Raw genomic sequence first — 20,325 nt, forward strand, 5'->3', positions numbered from 1 at the left:
AAATAAAAAATAATTTTTATTACTTTGAATGTTTCCTGAAAGAGTTTCAAGAGGGCTTTAATTCCCACACACAATTCCCATAATTTGCTTTTGATGGAATAAAAATGCCTGCACTACCGCCGCTAGCACTGAGCAGCTCAGACTGCTGCTGGCAGCTCCAGGAGGAACCACCGGAAACCAGCCTTCATTCCCTGCGTCATGTGGTCCTACTATTTAGAGAGAAATGATCAGCCTAAAGGAAAAATACTTGATGAAAGCAGAAGTAAAAATAAAACTGATGATATATCACAATTCACAAGAAACAGAAAAGGCTGGGCTTTTTGGCACTTTGGATAAATGAATATTTCACTATATATAATTTTTTTTCCCCAAGAAACTGATATCTTGATTGCCAAACATCACCAAGTAAAGCGATAATTTCAGGCAGGGATGATAAATAAATAAATATATGGACTTGGCCTGAAACTAAATCCCACTTAATGTAAAGTCTGATATTGTTTGGCTCCATGTTATTGTGTTTAACCTTTACTAAGCAAAAGGGTGGATGCACCTCAACTGAGTTCTAATTAGACTCACGTTTCACATCAGAGTTGAACCTGGGTTGTCACCATGTATGCTAGAAGCATGAGTACAAATTTTGTTTCTTCTGTGCGCATTTTCTTTTGCTTAAACATTGGAAAGAAGCTCCGATTATGTATATGCTTGATTTTTTTTCTTAATATGATTTATCTATGGACAGATGTATCCACATTCCTAGCTCCCATTCAAAGTGAGTGCTTTCCAGCAATTTCCAGCAGTCAGGAACTTTGTGGCTAATGTTCCACAGATTTTCCCAAATACAAAATTCATTTCTGGGAAGTGCCACAGTTTTTAGCATTTAAAGGCTTTTCAGTTACAAAATTCTTATTCCATGAAACAACATATAAAAAGATAATTAAAAAAAAAACCAACAACAACCAAACAAACAATAAAAGATGAAACCTAAACCCTATAATTCATTAACTCCAACATCAGCAGAAAACATATAAAAGGAGACATGATCGTGGGCATACCTAAACTTTGCAGAAAATTTTCCACCTATATTCCAACAAAAGCATAGCAGAGACCTCTGTTAAATGCAACCATTCCACATGTGAGAAACTACCACTCTGGACAAGGAAAAAAACATCAAATATCACCTTTTACTTTTTGGAGAGGGGCTGCCTTTGACTCCAACCCACACAGCAAAGCCAGTTAGCGGAGCCACCAACAACAGGAAGGTCCCATTGGAGAGAAATGCCTCAGAAAGATGTCCTCTCCTCTCTCCTCTGTCCTGGTTTTGTACTGGTTTTAGCTGAAACTCTGAAACCTGATCATTTTTTTTGTGGTGGGGAAAAGCAATGGTTATGAGCTGAAAGCTGGGAGGGTGTTCTTTGTTGTGCTTTCAACACAACACTTAAAAGCAAAGTTCCTCTCAGCCTCCACAGATGGATGCCCACCATCGTGAATTTACAAGAAGAATGGTAAAGACTCGATGGTCAGTAGAAACCAGATGGAGGGAGGGGCAGAAACTTTAATCCCAGGTTGCCTGGGAATCCAATCAATACCATCACTCACAGGAGTTTCTCAGCTTGGTGCTCATAGTACATACACTTCCCCAAAGCTCAAAGCCAGCTCAGTCCTCCACTGCAGTGTATACAGGGCTGACTGCAACCATCTTCTTTTGCTCCTTCACAGTCATATTGACCACTTGCTCTTTACAAAACTGTTCTATTTCTCAAATGGCATTAAAAGTCCATGCAGGGATTTTCCACCCTATTGATGCTGCACAGGTATATTCTATCCCCTAGGGTTGTGGGAGTACTAGCAGGGCCGTTACTGTTGAACCAGGTGAAACACTCCTGTAAATTGAAGCTGCTAAGGGAAAGGGCATTGCCTCCAGCTGTGCATCAGGCAGTAATATCTGCCTCCAGTGCTCCACCACCCAGAGGACAGGAATAATCTAAAATGAGTGTTACACAGAGGGAGCATCTCCTCCAAGGCATCCGTGGGAATAATGAAATTAAATAAATCTATACTCTGGAGAGCTGTTGGAGAACCTGGTTGACACTTCTAAAATGACTTTTTAATGCTGGGACTTAGTGGGAAACCAATTCATTTCTAAGGGAAAGGAGCCAAATGTAGCTTAAAATGTTCCCGGTGGTGGTTGGCCATGACAGCCCACAGAACCTTCCTGAACTCATCTGGTCACTGAAGACCACCTCCTTAAAGCCTGCCACCAGGCCCCAGCACAGCCTCAGGACCACCAGGACACAGGAAGGCCCGTGTCTCTTGGAAATACCTCCACGAAGTGATGCTAATGCAAAGCAATGTGCATGAGATCAGTGTAGGGTGGGGTGACAGGAGTCTCCCTGTCCTCCTTGTAGCTAAACAAACATCACTCGGCCAGGAGAGAAGACAAAGGGAGAAGAAGTCTGGGGCCATTTGACTCTTGCCTGGCTGAGAGCTGTTGTGATTCAGCTAGAAGCACGGATGGAGAGGACCATAATTCTCAGGATGGCAGCATCATTGGTTCTGCTCCATCCAGGTGTATGAGGGAGCAGCTTGGTGGTAGCTTACCTGAGGAGAGCTGCCCTCCTGCTTCGGCTCAGTCTGCACTGCAGCTGATTTGTCTGGAGCAAGCTTCCAGGAAAAACAAAAAAAGCAGGCTGGGCAAAGTCTGCTCACAGGCTGTGCTGCAGCAGGAGCATCCATCTTAGATCCAGTGGAGGAGGAGAGCTTGGACATGCTCCCTTTTTAAAGCAACAGTGCTCCTACTGAGCATGGCGGGGAAGGGCAGTGCTATGCCAGCGATTGCACCGGATACATGCGGAGCACATTACAGATGTTAGCTAATTGATCTTTGCATAACTCTTTTGAGCTAGGCAATTAAACATCATCACTTTCATCACTTCAGATTTACAGGTGTGGGCTAACCTTGTGCAGAAACAGCCCGTGATGTGCGTGAGCAGGAACGCTTTCTCTCTGATTCTGTAGGAGCAGAACATCCATAGGTATGATGAGATTTGACAGCACAGAGCATCCATTGTAGCCAAAAGAGTACGGCTGTTTTTAGAAGCCAAGCCCTGGGGTATTTCAAGTTGGAAATCCTAAAACAGGAGGCACCCCAAATCACTAAGCCATTAGGATAACACTGGCTTTTCTGTCTAAAAATATCAAGAGAGAAAATTCAGGATTTTGTCTCTCTGCTTTCTCTTGATACATCTAGACAAGACCCTTCCTTGTGGACTTCCCATGGATGCCTGTGGAACTGCTGGTAAAGAGCTGGAATTTGAGAATGAAATAGAGCTTTTCTCTCCCACTTACACTGCAGGAACTGAAGGACTAGAATGTGGGACATCATAGTTGGATCCACCACTACCGTACGACAAATGTCATGAAGAAGATAACACAGCTGTTCTGAGAGTGGCATTTGTCCTTTCGTGGCCAGTGGTCCCTGTAACTCTGCACTGGCTTTATAGAGCAGAGAAAATAGGTAATGGGTGCTAAACATGGGAATGGGATATATGTAGGACACACTGTATGGCTGGGAGCTGATGTTTACAGAGCAGTAAGATGTTTGTTTAATTTAGTCTTTATTACCCTCGGGACATGTCTCTGTTATGTGGCAGACCCTTAATAAAAATAAAACTTTTACCTCTACGTGTACTTGACCAAATAACTATAGAAGAGACTTCTGAGGCTGCCTCTCTCCTGAGATGGTAATGCTGTAGCAATAGCCTACCAAGGCCCAGATTTTAAAGATAGATAGACGCAGCCTGGTACCTTATGGGATTTTCACTTGTAGGCTGAGCAAGCTTGGAATTAAAATTAAAAAACAGGGCATGTAATAACACCCGTTAGTGCCTAGTTGTGATTGAGTACATAAAGAGCTGTGAAAATCTGAGGTTTGTCTCATGTAGAGCTCCAAACTGCAGAATTAACTTCCCTTATGGCCACAAGACAACAGCTGAAGTCCCTGTTGTCCTTCAAACCACGCTTCAAGATACATCCACATATTCATGCAGCCTTTTTCTCCTCCAAACCTTCCAGATGCATGAGAGTTACAAGCTGAGTATTCTCTAAAGGGACAGGCCTGAAGTAATTCAAAGTCCTTCGTTAGGCACTCTGTCAGTGCTGTAAACATCGCTGTTTAATTGATGTACTGCTTTTATTATGTGTGCCCTTAGGGAGTGTGTTGACCAGAGCCTCTTGTAAATTGAATAAATAAACAAATAAATAAGCAAACATCATTGCTTCAACCAGCCCATGGTGTGACAGAAAAGTCTGTGTGCTTTAATGTGATTTCTACACAACAATTTTGCTGTCTGGAATGGTCATTTTGATTGTCATCAACCTTGGCAGGCTCTTCTAACTTCTTCATCCACCTCAACAATGACAGAGAATGACAGTCTTCCATTCCAGATTTCTAAGGTCACTTTAATTTATTAAATATGTCATTTTAAAAGCTTCTTTCAAAGTGAAAACCGTCTATTTCCTTCCTTCATCTGGAAAAAGGAGTAAAGAATGGCATTCTCTGTTGAAAGTGATGAACTTGTATCCTTTTTCTCCTATCCCTACCCTCCTTCCCCCATGTTCATCAACCTCACTTCATAAATCTATAGTGCTCTCATCAGCTTCTTACTTGCATTTTGTCAAGATCAAAATACTTAAAAAACATGTATTTTAACAAAACTCAGAAAATACAATTCTGTCAGTCAGAGTTATGACTTCAATGCAAACAAAACCATGCTGTTTGGGGAGATAAGCTACATAAACACATGTAAGGGAAGCAATGTAGACATCTGTCACTGAGGCCAGGCCACCCAACTCCTTGCACTGCTGCCTGAGTTGGTTTTGCAGTCTTTGCTAATCTCTGGGCTGCCATAGCTAGTGTGTTTTAAGGTGTTCTGACTGGCTTGGACACATCTACAAGAACTGCAGGAATGTACTGACTGTAGCCAGACTATCATCCTTGTGAATGTTATGCATGTGAGCAGTTCTACAGCTGTGAGTCATCGTATTGCCTACATTCATACATTCCTTCCACTCTGGAAGGAAAGTGCTTTCATTCATGAGAAGAAAAAATAGGTTTCAAGCAGTATCACGATACAATCACATCCTTTTATAGTGTTCAGCTCCTTGTTACGAAATTGGATTCTTCTGAGGCATGACTATTAGCTCAGAGTGTAGGAAACTGAGTTATGATGGAAAACAGGTTGTGTCAGCTAAGCCACTATGAGTCCCCAGATCATTTCACCTAACAGTGAACTTCGCACATAGAGCTGCTTAAAATTTGCAGGACAGCAATCCGATTTTTTTTTCACACTGGAGAGCAATAGATAAGGATTCTCAGATGATCTGTAATATAGAATCATAGAATCAATCAGTAAGGTTGGAAATGACCACTAACATCATCTTGTCCAAACATCAGCCTATCACCATCATGCTCACATGTCCTTCAGTGCAAGTTTCTTGAACACCTCCAGGGAAGCTGACTCCAGCACCTCTCTGGACAGCCTGTTCCAATTCTTTATTTGTAGAAGAGTGTAGAAATGAATTTGGTCTGAAGATGGAATGCAGAGACGTGTTACATGGTGCCCAAGATCTCCAGAATCTTTTCCATTTAACCACATTGTAAAACTTGTTCTTGGGCAGTGGAGGTATTTTTGACACAGCAAAGGTTTCTTGTGAGCAAAACAAAAATAAAACATTGTACCATATTTCACTGAATCACAGAATCTCAAGGGTTAGAAAGGATCTAAAGAGATCATTGAGTCCAACCCCTCTGCTAAAGCAGGTACCATACAACAAGTTGCACAAGTAGACATCCAGATAGGTCTTGAATATCTCCAGAGAAGGGGACTCTGCAACCTCTCTGGACAACCTATTCCAGTTAGTACAGAACATTCTATGTTCAAATTCTAGGCCATTACTCCTTGTCCTATCACTACACACCACTTAAAAGAGCCTGGCCTCATCCATTTGCCTCCCACCTCCCTTTAGATATTTATAAACATTTATCAGATCCCCCTTCAGTCTTCTTTACCCCAGGCTGAACAGACCCACGTTACTCAGCCTTTCCTCACGCAGGAGATACTCCAGGCCCTTTTTCATCTTTGTGGCGCTCTGCTGGACTCCTTCTAGGAGATCCCTGTCTTTTTTGAACTGGAGATCCCAGAACTAGACACAGTATTCTAAATGTGGCCACACCAGGGCAGAGTAGAGGAGTAGGATCACCTGCCTCCCTCCCGATATATTTCTCCCAGTTGAGTGAGGCCTCATATGCCCTTTCCATAGACACTGTCCAAATTAAATTGAGATAAATTAAAAATCAGGACAAGTATCAGAGAGGAAATGTTTCTCAGGGATCATTCACAGAATTCTTGAATCTGAATATATTCCTAAGTTTGTCTCACAGAAGGAAAATCAGACTGGATGTCTTCTTTCCCATGTGAAACTGGTAGTATTTGACCTTAACGTATGATTAGCTGTTAAATGACTTTCAAGGAGACTTTCCTATGATAATCTACTTAGCCTTTAGCATCCCTTTATGTCTTCATGGTGAAGATTAGGGTTGATTCTAAAGAACAGCATTAAGTAAAGTCTCAGCTGCATTTTTTTTTTTCAATTAAGTAAATTATTCCTTTATGTGAATACTGAAAGAACTTCATGTCCTCTTTTCTTCTTTCTAATGCATTGTTATGCCATAAATGACTATGAAAGTCATTTAAGGATTGTAATTGAAACACTCCACAATGCAGAAAGGATCCACCAAAAGAACTGATGTACCCTTGTGGTCACTCAGATGATTTTTTAGGTATTTGTGTGTTATAGAAGTGAATGTCATCATATTGTTTCTACCAGATTTTGACCTAGACAATGAAGAAATTAAGGAATTCAGATTAAATTTTAAATAATTAAGTTCCTCTAGGTGTTTGGATAATGGATTCCTAGAATCACAGACTGGTTGGGGTTAGAAGAGAGCTCTGGGTGTCTGGTCCAACCCTGCTCCAGCAGTGACAGACACCAGCACTGTGTTCAGGAGACTTCTGAAGATCATAGAATCATAGAATGGTTTGGGTTGGACGGGACCTTTAAGATCATCTAGTTCCAACTCTCCTGCTATAGGCAGAGACATCTCCCTCTAGACCAGGTTGCTCACAGCCCCATCCAGCCTGGTTTTGAATGCTTCCAGGGAGGAGGCATTCACAGCCTCACTGTGCAACCTGTTCCAGTGTGTCACCACTCTCACATTAAAGAATTTCTTCCTAATATCTAGTTTAGGAAGAAAAAAGTTTGCCAAGGAGGAGACTCTGCAATCTCTCTGGGCAACCTCTTCAATGCTCCAACATCTATATAGCACAGAAATGCTTCCTGGTGTTCAGAGGGCAAATCCTGTGTTCAGTTTGTGCCCATTGCCTTTTGCTCTGGCTCTGGGCACCATTGAGAAGGGTCTGGCTCCATCCTCTTTGCAACCTCCCAAGATATATATATGGACATTCATGAGATATCCATGAGCATCCTCTTCTCCAGTCTGAACTGTTCCAGATTTCAGCCTCTCCTCATAGGAGAACTGTTCCAATCTTTTGTACATCTTGGAGGACCTACACTGTACTGTTTCCACAATGTCCAAATATGTTTTGAAGTAGGGGGTTCAAAACTGAAAAAAAGGACTTCCAGATTTGAAAACTGCTACTTCTCACAGATCTTACTCCAAAGATGATTACTCCAGCCTTGCTTGGGACATTCAGAACCTACACAAATGCCATCTTCAGCACCGCTGTTCACCATTCATCCATGGATTCCCAAATAATACTCTGCTGTGACTGCTTTAAACTTTGAAGTTTGCAAACACTCCATGTTCAGATCCGTTGCCAAATTACCTTAATTTAATAATTGATTTTGCCTCAAATGGATGGTGGTAACTATCCACATGTTTACTCATAATCTGTGGCTAACTCATCTCTTACTGGAAATAGAGCTAAATTGCATTACCTCTTATTTGCTGCCGGGAAAGAGCACAGACACAGTCTATCTCATGCTCAACAGACATGTGACATTATGCTAATCTGTGGTAACCTGATCATGAATTCAAACTCTTACATTTATGCAGATTAATAGGTAAAACGATGGACTTTACTTTTTGTTATTGTTATTCTTATTTGTACTCCTGTTTAACTATCATTGCTTTAAAGATCTTTATCCTTTATTAAATATGATTTAGGTTAATTCTGCTACTACGTAACACATGAATTTTCCTACATTTCTCAAATATGAGTGTCAGTGTATAACCAGACTACATTTCTACTCTCAATCATTACTTCTGTCCGTTACATAGCAATTGCTAATAATATGTTTTGCACTGTACTATACAAAAAATATATATATATATGGATATACATCTCCAAAGACTTATGAATCACAGTTAGGCCCATGAAAACAGTGATGAAAATTATTCTAGAGAGTTTAAATACATATACATACAACATTAAAATTAAATGTCAAGCACGCATATATTCAATTGATAATTGAAATATTTGCAGAAACTTTCTTTAATTCAGTTGCAAATACATGCAGCAGCTTGATTTACTCTGGATGGTTAACAGTACTGCTGGAATTCTGTTCTTTTAATATCAAACCATTTTTCTGAATAAGATGAACTGCCAGCTGCAACCAATAATTATACCTCTTTTACTAAGGTAGCTGTGGTGTCTATTTTAGACAATTGCATTTTCAGCCATAGGAAGGAGCTAAAGTTACATAAATTTCCTAGAGGAGTACTTAGACAGCTTTTTACCTGGAAATTATCCTAATTTCTTGTGTCAGTGAGACATACAAGTTATTTTATAGTTATGGCAAAGAAATAATAAAGAAGTTATTGAAATATTAGTACACAAATCATATTGTTTTGTGTCTACCTCATAAGGAAGATGCTTCTATATTCTTTGCAGAATATTTTTTTTTATTTTGTTTCACTCACTGAATCTGTATGTGTAACAGCAGATTTAAATTATTTAGTACATGAGAATAAATGTCAAGAGAGTGCATTCAGCCTCTGAGATTTTTAGGATGCTCCTGCAGTCAAATCCTCCATCAGTGCATGGGACACACACATATTTGTTCTTGCCTACAAAGAGAATTACCTGTGTTTATATTCCAGGTATTAGATTAAAATTAAATAGTAAAAGGATCTATTCAGTAAAATGAAGAAGTCAGGCTAAGCCAGCCACATGCTGGAAAGCAGACAAGAACCACAACATGGCAACCTGCCTTACAGATAAGGTCAGAAACACAAAGCCATAGCTCAGCCTCCCTCTGATATACATATGGGATTTCTGAATATTCCCTAGCATGAAATAATTACACCTAAGATGGTCTACCACTTCATGTCATATATTTGCGTAGCAATCTGGGAGGGTTTTATACCTGTCAACATACCTGTCTTCTTTTAAATTAAGTACATTATTTTTCAGAACTGCTGCAAGTGCAGGTGATGTTGCAGCCTTGTGAGTGTAGGCTGGCATCCCGAGTCTCTGTCAAATGTTCCCTCCTGCCACCTGTACTCTTCCATATCCCAGGCAGTCTGCTCTTCCCTCCCTGCTGGCACATCCCATCTCTGCCAGAATATCATGAAGCTTATGTCACTTCTTGGCATCAGAATACAAAGTGGAAAAGCTGAACAGGATTCAGTAGCTGTGGGAGAATTGTATCTACTACTGTGGCTGCTGATCCATTATGAATATCACAGCCAGAAATGCCCATCTGGAATCTCTTACCAACTGCTCTTGGGCAGACTTCGACACAGTGATATCAACCAGTTGAAACTTGACCCTACAGAGGAGTTAAGCAGAAATTGAAACTCTACCCGTAATCTGTTCCTTTTATTTGAGATGTCAGGATGCACAAGGGTCATATTTTAAAGTATTTATCTGCAACTCTGTGGACTAGAAATATCCTATAGCCAAATGTGGGTTAATTTTAATATCTGCTACTCTGTTATAAAGAAGGATAAACATAAACATTAAACATAGTTCTCATAAACTTACTGTTCCTGACATCTGCTGCTTCTGTAGAGGGTTCTTACAGCTAACTTGTACAATGGAATATATTGATATTATATATTCAGCTCAAATACTTTTCTCATACAATGAGAAAATCTGATAGTTCTTGAAATGTTTCTTTTTATTTCGGTTCTTTTTTTTTTTTTTCTTCTTTAAGGAAGGAAGATGAAGAAGAGTGAAGGAAGAGTGTTTTTATCAGGAGCAAGGAATGTACTATGTCCATGCATTATTTAGCGTTAGAGAATTTAGATCACAGAATTATAGAAGAAATCAGGCTGAGACCTCAGGAGTTCTCTGGTCCAAATTCCAGTGCAAAGCAGGGTCAGCTGTGAATTAAGCTGAGGTTTCTCAGGGTTTATCTCAGTGAGTCTTGAAAACCTCCAAGGAAACTACACAGACTCTCTGTGTAGCAGGGCAACCTGCTACCCTTCGTTGCTTTTCCTCTTGAAGCCATCCCACCAAAGGCTGAACAATCACATGTATTTCAGCCTCTTCTCACCGAGTACGTGCTCCCACGTTTGGTGAGTGTATGCAAAGTTACTTGAACTTATTGACGTGTTGTACTGGAAGGTGCACGGGATCCAACAAGCTCTGAGAAGAAGGAGATAACCAATTCCTCGGATCTCCTGGTTGTAGGTATCTAATTTCAGGAGTTTTCTGTTGCCGTCTTCCTCCAGACTGCCCAGGTTCACACGGTTGGTACCCTGCCACCTAACGTACTACTAGTCCCTGTATTGTGGTATCTGCTGAATTGACAAACGTGCTCCACATCTCCAGGTCTCAAATTATGACCAACAGATAAAGAGGATAGGCCCCAGCATAGACCTCTGTGATATTCCACGTGTCATTAGTCTCCTGGCTAGTGACCCCTGACAAAAACCCTCTAACCCTGAACATTCAGGCTGTTTGTTACTCATCTTAGCTGTTTAGCCACCCAAACAATAATGTTCCAACATGGATATAAGTGGAGGTAATATCAAAGGCTTCATAATAGTCAAAGTAAAAAGTATTCTTAGATACCTGCCATTCACAAGTCTATTCATTTTATCACAAATTTGTTGTAATCATTATCTTCTAAAAAAGAAGATAAATAAGAGAAACCCCCCCCCCAACTTTCTGAGGCATGATGAAGGCAAAACTGAGAAAAGAAACAGCATACAAGGTTGACAGAATCAAAAACATATGAGTAGGGAATTGAAGGGGTGACCCAAGCAGAGCACCTGCAACAGCAACCTGCTCCCTGGTGGCACCCAATAATACACTGGGCATGACTCTTGATGCTCTGCTCAGAGACATGAGAGGATGGATGGATAAAATGGCACTTACACTCAGTCTCACCATGAACTGACATTTTCATTCAGGGAATACCCTGAATATACAAAGCAAAGAGAAGGTTGGTGAGGATGCAGCTTGGATGCTTGGGTCTCTGACGTGGAGAGACAAGGACAGGATAAAAGGTAAACAAGGCACTTGTCCCTAAATGGCTCACTGGGACCATCAAAGTTTTAAAATTAAAAAAACTAAAAGTTCAACTTCTAAAAATCAAAGTAGTTAAGATTTAAAATGCAATAGGATTTTTTATTTAAATTCAAGTATTAGTATTCAAAATTAGGACAACTTATACCAACCCCAGACTTAATAAAATTAGCAGTTAAAGAAATAACAAAATGTATTGCACTAATGACTGATCTCTGGATTTTAAGGAGTTCAGGTACTCCTACCTTTTTGCAAAATGGCATAGCTGAAACCAAGAAGTTGCTCGGTTTTTTTGATAGTTCAAACTCCGTAAATATGCTACATTACCTTGTACTAAAGATTTAGAAAAGACCGAATACAAATATTTATATGCTTTTCAAGGGCCAATATTTTCTGCTTTTGTTTGTAAATAAGCATTTACCTCCAATCCTTTTTCTTTCTAGTTATTATTAAATGCAGCAGGAATATTTTCCTCCTGTGAAGTAACCAGTGAAATCCGAGAAAATGATTCAGAAATAAATTAGCAGACATGCTGTTCTCTTCTTCCACTGTATAAATAAAAGCCAGGTAGGAGAATGTGAGATCTACAATAACCAGAACTGAATAACATGTTGCCAATTTTTTTTACGTACCTAAAAATGTGAACTATTTTTTCAGAAGTATTTACCAAGGTGAGGCACATAATTCTGATTTAGCTCAGAATCATTTACGTTAGCAAGAATGTCGTGCCTGGCTGTTAATTAGTTTTGAAAATTCCACAGGTAACCTATTTGCGAGGACATCACGATGCCAGTTTTTCAGTCCATCATCTCTCTAATTAACTTAGCAACAGGTTAAATTGAAATGGAGTATGAAAATTCAAAAATTAAGACAGAAACAAATATCTTAGAAACCATATATAATTTGTTCAGTGAATGTGTAGGTATAACGTTCCCTTCTCAATGCATTCCTCTCACCAGGATAATCAAGTTTAAAAATTACCTATCTGCCTCTACATCACCATATTAAACCAGTCAATGAGAAAGATTCCTTAGGATATAAGATGCAAATGAAGTTTAAAAATCACCATTAAATTGAAGATTTCCTTCCTCTGAATTAATTTATGCTTATAACCACTGATTTATTCACTGTGATTGAAATGAACCTATGTTGCCTCAAGTTTCCCATTTACCTAACTCACATTTATAAAATGAGTAATAATAGGATAAGTTTCTTCTTTTTGCCACTGTGCCTCATTAGGAAGAGCAATGCCTCTTACAGCTGAAGTACATCTCGAGCTTCTCCACCATCCATTGGGCTTTTGCTGGTTACTCCTGCAATCAAGTCAGGCAGAGACACGAAGTCTTTTTTTGTGATGTGGACATTTGTCCACTAGATGATGCACTAAGCCCACCTACTTATTTCACACACAGCCATCCTGCTTTAGACAGAGTCCTGTGCTCCTCTAGTTACTCCTTCAGTTATTAGAATTACTTTGGCAAGACACGGAGTGCATGAGCCCATGGAGAAAAGCTGCCTATCTTCAGTCTCCCATCTTGGTTTTGTCTTTGGTCTGGACTGAATGATGGTGAAAAATCTCCACTGTGAATTTTCAAAGCACATAGGTTAGTGACTTTGAGCTTCCATATACACTTAGAAATACTCAGAAATACTCACTATGTCATTCTGTAGGAGGCTGAATACCTCTTTCTTTGATTTTATTCCTCTTTGACAGAGAATTCAGCTTTGAATGCCCATTTGTGATTCTGTGATCTCATGGCTTCTTGGGAGGGCTCTAGGAAAAGCGTTGCAGAAATTGTTGTCTGCTCCATGGGTCCTGCACTGCCCAAGGTAAAGCCCAGCTTCAAGAGAGCAGCAGAAGCTGCGGCTCATTAGCAGAGAGGAGAAGGGGGAAAATTTAGTTAAATTTCCCTGCTCATAATTTCCTAACAGTAAAAGATTGCCCCTTGTGTCTTTCTGACCTTCTGCCATCTAATTCTTCCTTTTCAAAAAATAGCCAGCCCAAACAGCTTAACCAGGAGAGACGATGATGCTGAGGTGGAAGAGATGGCAATGCAATACCATGGTCGTTTCACATAACCACCCATGCTACAGGTAAAACCAGGGGGCTCTGCAATGTATCCTGGGTTAGGGATTGATTTAAAGAATCAATTTTACACTCAGGTGCTTAAAATCTGTTGTGGATTTAACCTTGCCCACTCCTGTTTTGAGTCATTTGCTCAGGAAGGGATCAGTTAATTCAAGCAAATATTTCCTAAGTAACACAGAATAGTTCTTTACCCTGACTTTTTCTCTGAATAGCGTTTTTTTGCTATGCAACAGTCATGCAGACACATGCACTGCTGTACTACCCGTATTGCTTTCTCAGTCACTTGCAGAAGATATTTGTTCCTTCCTCAGCTACATTTCAGCCCACTTATCCTTATTGGAACAGATCAAGCTGTCATAAGAAACTTAAATTTCATTAACTTTCATTATTCTATTTGAATATCTCTTACGTGCATGGTGGATGGAGCTTATAAACTCAGTAACACCAAAAAAATGAGTTGTATTCTTGTTTAGCTTAAATGATTTATATTAGGAACAAATAATGGGATTTCTGTTTATCACAGTTAAATTATGCATTATGAAGCTATCTGCAGTCAATCTTGAAACTGAACTGTTTTTGCTAAATATTATGCAAAGCCTATTGTAATTTTCTTATAAAATAATACACCAATGCTTAAACTACAGCCTTCCCTTCCCAGAACGCATGAATTCCTAATTTGGAGCCAGTTACTTTATTCACAACCAGGCAACAGATAGAGAATGGGCTGACTTCACCAATCATGCTTGCCTTTTTGATGGAGAATGGCAGCAACAGTTAGCTGAATGCATTTGGCTTAGGCTGCCTTGAAACAGGAGCAAGATAATAGAAGCATAAAATCATAGACTCCTTAAACTTGGTAAAGACCACTAAGGTCATCAAGTCCAACTATCAACTGGCCACCACCATGTCCACTAAACCATGTCACTCAGTGCTACATCTGTTTAGTTTGGGGAAAAGCAGGCTGATGGGAGACCTTATTGCTCTCTTCCAATATCTGAAAGGTGCTTACAGCAAGAGTGGGGTTGGCCTCTTCTCATTGGTGACAGGAAACAGGATGGGGGAAATAGCTCAGGTTGTGCCAGGGTGAATTTAGGTTGGATATCAGGAAAAGCTTCTTTACATAAAGGGTTGTGAAGCACTGGAATAGGCTCCCCAGGGAGGTGGGTTATCCCCACACAGTGTGTCCTCAGGCTCGTCCCACAGTGCTGAAACATACTACACACACTTCAGCCTTCTTGTTAAAGAAGCATCAAAAGGTGCCATGTAATACTTTATATTCTAGAACATTGTACCTGAAACCTATGAAAAAACGTGAAGTACTCTAGCTCCTTAAAAAAGACATACCATGTTCAGAAGATATCTGGGGTAAGCATGGTGGTGTTGCATCGTCATTGTTCCTCTGTACTCTGCTCTTGTGAGGCCCCATCTGGAATACTGTGTCCAGGCCTGAGCCCCCAGTACAAGAAAGACAGAGAGCTGTTGGAGAGGGTCCAGAGGAGAGCCATAAAGATGATGAGAGGGCTGGAGCATCTCCCCTACGAAGACAGGCTGAGGGAGCTGGGCTTGTTCAGCCTGGAGAAAAGAAGGCTGTGGAGTGACCTCATTGCAGCCTTTCAGTACCTAAAGGGAGCCTACAAACAGGAGCAGAGTCAACTCTTTGAAAGTGTAGCAGGATAAGGGGAAATGGTTTTAAGTTGAAGGAGGGAAGACTTAGGTTGGATGTCAGGGGGGAGTACTTTACAGAGAGAGTGGTGAGGTGCTGGAACAGCTGCCCAGAGAGGTTGTGGATGCCCCGTCCCTGGAGGTGTTCAAGGCCAGATTGGATGGGGCCCTGGGCAGCCTGGTCTGGTATTAAATGTGGAGGTTGGTGGCCCTGCCTGCAGCGTGGGGGTTGGAGCTTCATAATCCTTGAGGTCCCTTTCAATCCAGGCCATTCTGTGATTCTGTATGTGATTCTGTAAGCCAGTTCTGTTTGGCAAGGCATACCTGCTCCTGGGGGGGAGTCAGGCACTACTTTTCACCAGATGTGGGCAACCAAGGATCATCTCTGGACATTTTTTTTTTTTTTTGGATAGGCATAATCAGAAAGGTTAATACTGTGTCAGCTAAGGGCTTTCTTACCTAGAATAAACCTTTCAGTACCTAAAGGGGGGCTAAAGAAAGGAGGAGACACAGTCTTTAGCAGGTTCTGTTGTGATAAGGGGAAATGGTTTCAAACTCGAAGAGGAGAGATTTGGATTAGATATACGGAAAAAGTTTTTACAATAATGGTGGTGAGGCACTGAATGGGTTGTCAAAGAGAGGTGGTGAATGCCTTGTCCTGGAGATATTCGAGGTCGGGCTGGACAGAGCTCTCAGCAACCTGATCAAGGTATTCTTTTTCACTGCAGGGGCTATGATAGGACAAGATGGCTGTAAGGGTCTCTTCCAACTCAAAAGATTCTATGCTTCTATGAAAGTGGGTACTTAATCACTATACACTGCCATGGCAGAGAATGACAGCCAAGAAGAAAACTTGGCCTGTGTTCAGTGGTCAAATTGGTCATAACTTTCCCATGAGTAGATCAGTAACGTTCCTTAAATAAGTATTAGCAAGTGTGGCCTTAAATTATCCCTAAAATGAACTCCAAATTCTAATATTTTTATTATTGCATTGCATGTGCCCAATCTACATTTCAAGGACACATAACTACGTGGAAAATTTGAATGCAGTGTTAGACAAAAGATTTTGACTTGAGTTAGTCACACAGTAACAACAAACAAAAAGGGTACTGTTTTCAAACTTTGCAGGAAAACTCCCCACAGCCTTTCTGAAATTCCTTTTACTCTTTCAGGTCAAATTAATTTGCCAAGGCAAAGTTTTATGTTTAATACCAGAAGGAGGGATCTGAGGAATCAGACTGAGCTCTGTGACACAAGATATTAATTTTCTTCTATTTACCTTGTTCCTAGCCCAGTAATTTGGGCTAAACTACATCATTTCAGCCCATGAAAAACTAAATTATTAAGTGCCCTAGGCAGGGAACAGAAAAGAACAAGATGTTACCTTGGGCTTCAACAATAACAGGGAATTGATTAGGTGAGAAATGCTCCATGCTCCAAGCTATGACAAAAACTGAAAGAAATCTCAAACTTCCTTCTAATCTGAATTGTGGAAAATTCATCCCTGTCCCCAGGTCTCAAGATAAATTTAATCCTGACTAGCTGGCTGCGATGTACCAGCCAAGCATTTCAAGCAGAGGATTCTCAGTTTCGCCTTAAAGCACTGGCCTACTCACTCAGCCTGGCATGCCTTTTCCAGTCGCATCCAACTTGGATGTTTTAAGGAACTGAAAGAAATACTCACTTCAGAGCACATAAATTCATCTTGATCATGAAGGAAAATAGTACTCCCTGAATCTTGTGATAAACTGAATAGTCTTGAAACATGAAGGACAGAAGGGATAGTATACTCGATCAATGGAAGTTCCAACCTAGCAGTATATGATGTTTCTCTTTTTGTAAACTGCCTTGGTTTTCAACAATTACTGTTTTCTTGAATTAAATATAGTATTTTCTCCATTGTATTTAATATTCATTGATGGATTTATCCTACATAAATGCATGATATTTATAATTATACATTTACACAGTATAATTATGCACTGCCTGGAAGCATAGATTATTAATTTTAAAACTGCTACCTAATGTTCTCTTGAAATAGATGCTAAGTTTTGTATTGTGAGAAATAGCACATCTTATGCTTTCCCAACTTTTCTAGATCATTCAATATGATCTACATTCAAAATTTCAAGAGTAGAGATTGAATTATAGCTACTGACTATAAGTCATTAAGACACTGATCAGAGTCATTGTCTTAATATTGACTGGGAAGAACAAGGAGTATGTGGAAAGCAATGCTGATGTTCCTGGCTACAACCCATAAAATGAATAACAAGATTTGTATATTCATAGACAGCAAGGTCAGAAGAAATGAGGCAGCCAGGACTGCAGAGAGCACAGGGCACACAGTGTTTCCAAGAAGCTAGATTTAAGGCAGATCTCTATATTGGCTTATCTAATCTCATTTTAAAAACTAGTAAGGTGTCTTAATGTTTACTGTCACTGCTAAGAAGTGTCGTCTTGTCTAATATCTGCTTTCACCTTTTGGGGTCATTTAAAACCTTTCAAGTGAGCTGAAAAGTCCCTTCGTATGGTCTCCTGATTCAGGAATCCAAGCACAGAGACTAAATCAGCAGCACCTTTCAGTGAAGGGAACAAGTTTAAATCCTTTAGCTTGTTATGAGAAGGACTATTTTTCTACCTTCTTTTTAATTCTCTCCACTGCCTCCATGTTTGTTCTAAAAAATGGACTTTGACAAAGTTCTAGCCAGAATTGTACAAGTCTATGCACAAAAGTTAGATTTCATTTGTATTTTTTGCCATTTTTTAAATTCAGCCATGAATCATACATTTTCTACTCCCAGTATTGCACTGAGAACAGTATTTTGGAAAATAAAGATTATCATGTTACTTGAAGATTTTCCTAAGACTTGTATCTAAATATCTGCACAGCATGTATACATACAACCAGACCATTATAATTGCTACTTGGTAAATGCTAATTCTTAGTTCAGCAACTTACTACTGGTCTCTCAAAGAAACATCCAGTGTTGAGTTTCTTGGAAGCTGGTGTTAATGACTCTTCTTACAGAACATATGTATTTGGAAACTTCAGGGCCATTGCTCTCTGCAGTAGAGCCAGAAATAATGCAGCCAGTATTTGCAGGCACCCAGGCACAGTGCTGAAGTAACATAACGTAACAATACGCCTTAATTTCCACAAAACACTACTGCCAAATTCTGCAGTTTATTCTAATTTCTGGGGAGGTAGTAGCCAATTACACCACCATTGCAAAACATAAAATATCTTAAAATATGAAAAACACATGCACTGGTAGAGAATCCAAAATATTTCCCCAGACAATGTTTGTGATTGTAGAAAAAATAATATCATCAATGTCCATTACGTTAGCATTTTTGGACTCGCTATGCCAGAGACATGGAAGAGCAGTACCCCGTGTGCAGTGCCTGCACAGAACTTCTTCATAATCAAGGTGTCAAAACTGCAAAGAATTGTTCCTGCATCTGCTCAGTTTTGCATGAGAAGATGTCACTGACACCATCTCATTGATTTAAGGACAGGCAATAGATAATGGGAAAGAAAAAGAATAAGAGGGAGAGGGAGAGGGAGAGGGAGAGGGAGAGGGAGAGGGAGAGGAAGAGGAAGAGGAAGAGGAAGAGGAAGAGGAAGAGGAAGAGGAAGAGGAAGAGGAAGAGGAAGAGGAAAGGACAACTCAACACCAAAATCACAGTCAGAGAGGTTGGTGGGGCTGCTAACGTTACTTTCTTTTTGTTGCCACAGCAGCAAAAATGGCTAATTTGAAGCCTATAAATCTTGCTCCCAGCTGAAGTCATACTTCCAGGGAAATTGTAGGCAGTACTCCATTCTTCCATCTCAGCATGATGCTAAATACCAGGTTTTGCTCTCCTTTCCTATGTCTCTAGCTGCTGCTATGGCGAGGTTGAGTTAAGGCTCAAATGCCACTAATGACACCCAGCATTTCCATGTGTTTGCTTTTCACCAGCTTTCATACTACATCTAACCTATAAGTCCCCTCCCTTAGGTTAAACCATTCCATTGCCCTATCACTATCAGACCATGTAAAAAGTCAATACCCCTCCTGCCTGTAAGCTCCCTTCAAGTAGTGGAAGGTCTCAGTGCGGTCTCCCCTTCTCCAAGCTAAACAAGCTCAGATCTCTCAGCCTTTTTTCAATGAAGAGGTGCTCAGCTCCTCAGATAATCTTCATGGCCCTCTCTGTACTCCAGATCCTGTATTCCAGCCTATTTGCTCTATAGATTTCCCTTCTGTGGTCAAATTCAGTTAAGTCTCGAATTTTATTTAATCAGATGACAGGAGCAATTCACTCAGTCGTCTGGGTTGCATGGTAATTTAACTAAATCACTGCTGAAATGTGTAAGTCTGTAAGCAGAGGACTCAGATCTCTCCACTTGAATAGAAAACCACTAAAGTTGATTTTTTGGGGATGGCTGAGGCATTCCTGAGCTAGAACAACTTAATATGCCCTATGAGCTAAGTGAAAATCAAAAATACTTGACATTACTAATTTAGAGCTTATAAAGCACTTACAAACACTGATTGCTACAACTATAATGCCAAAAACATCGATAACTTGGAAAAGAATTATGAAAAGATTTGGATATTGCTGCCAAGCTCTGAAATAAATTAATTAATAAATAAAAACTCACATTGCTTCTAACCCATAAATTCATGACGAACCAGTATATCTGAATTTCTCAATCTGAGCACATACTCTGAAAAACCACCATATACCCCAGTACAGGCATCAAGAGCTTTCTCTGGAGCAAGAGCTGACTGTAGATTTTTCAAGTCTGAATTTAGAGATGGCCTTTTGCTCGAGCAGCTTTAATTTCTATCTAAAGTATCTTCCACACTTCTAGGAAGCTTTGTTAAAAGTGTACAATATCCCTTTCTTTAATATGTCTTGATACTTCCTATCACATTAGACACATTTTTGCTTGTCAAACTCTCTATAGGAATCAGTCAGCTTTGGAGTTCCAAAAGACGTCTGCAATAAGTGAGAATAAGCAAAAAA

The sequence above is a fragment of the Meleagris gallopavo genome, chromosome 1 (genome assembly GCF_000146605.3).
Source record: "Meleagris gallopavo isolate NT-WF06-2002-E0010 breed Aviagen turkey brand Nicholas breeding stock chromosome 1, Turkey_5.1, whole genome shotgun sequence".
NCBI classification, from domain to species: domain Eukaryota; kingdom Metazoa; phylum Chordata; class Aves; order Galliformes; family Phasianidae; genus Meleagris; species Meleagris gallopavo.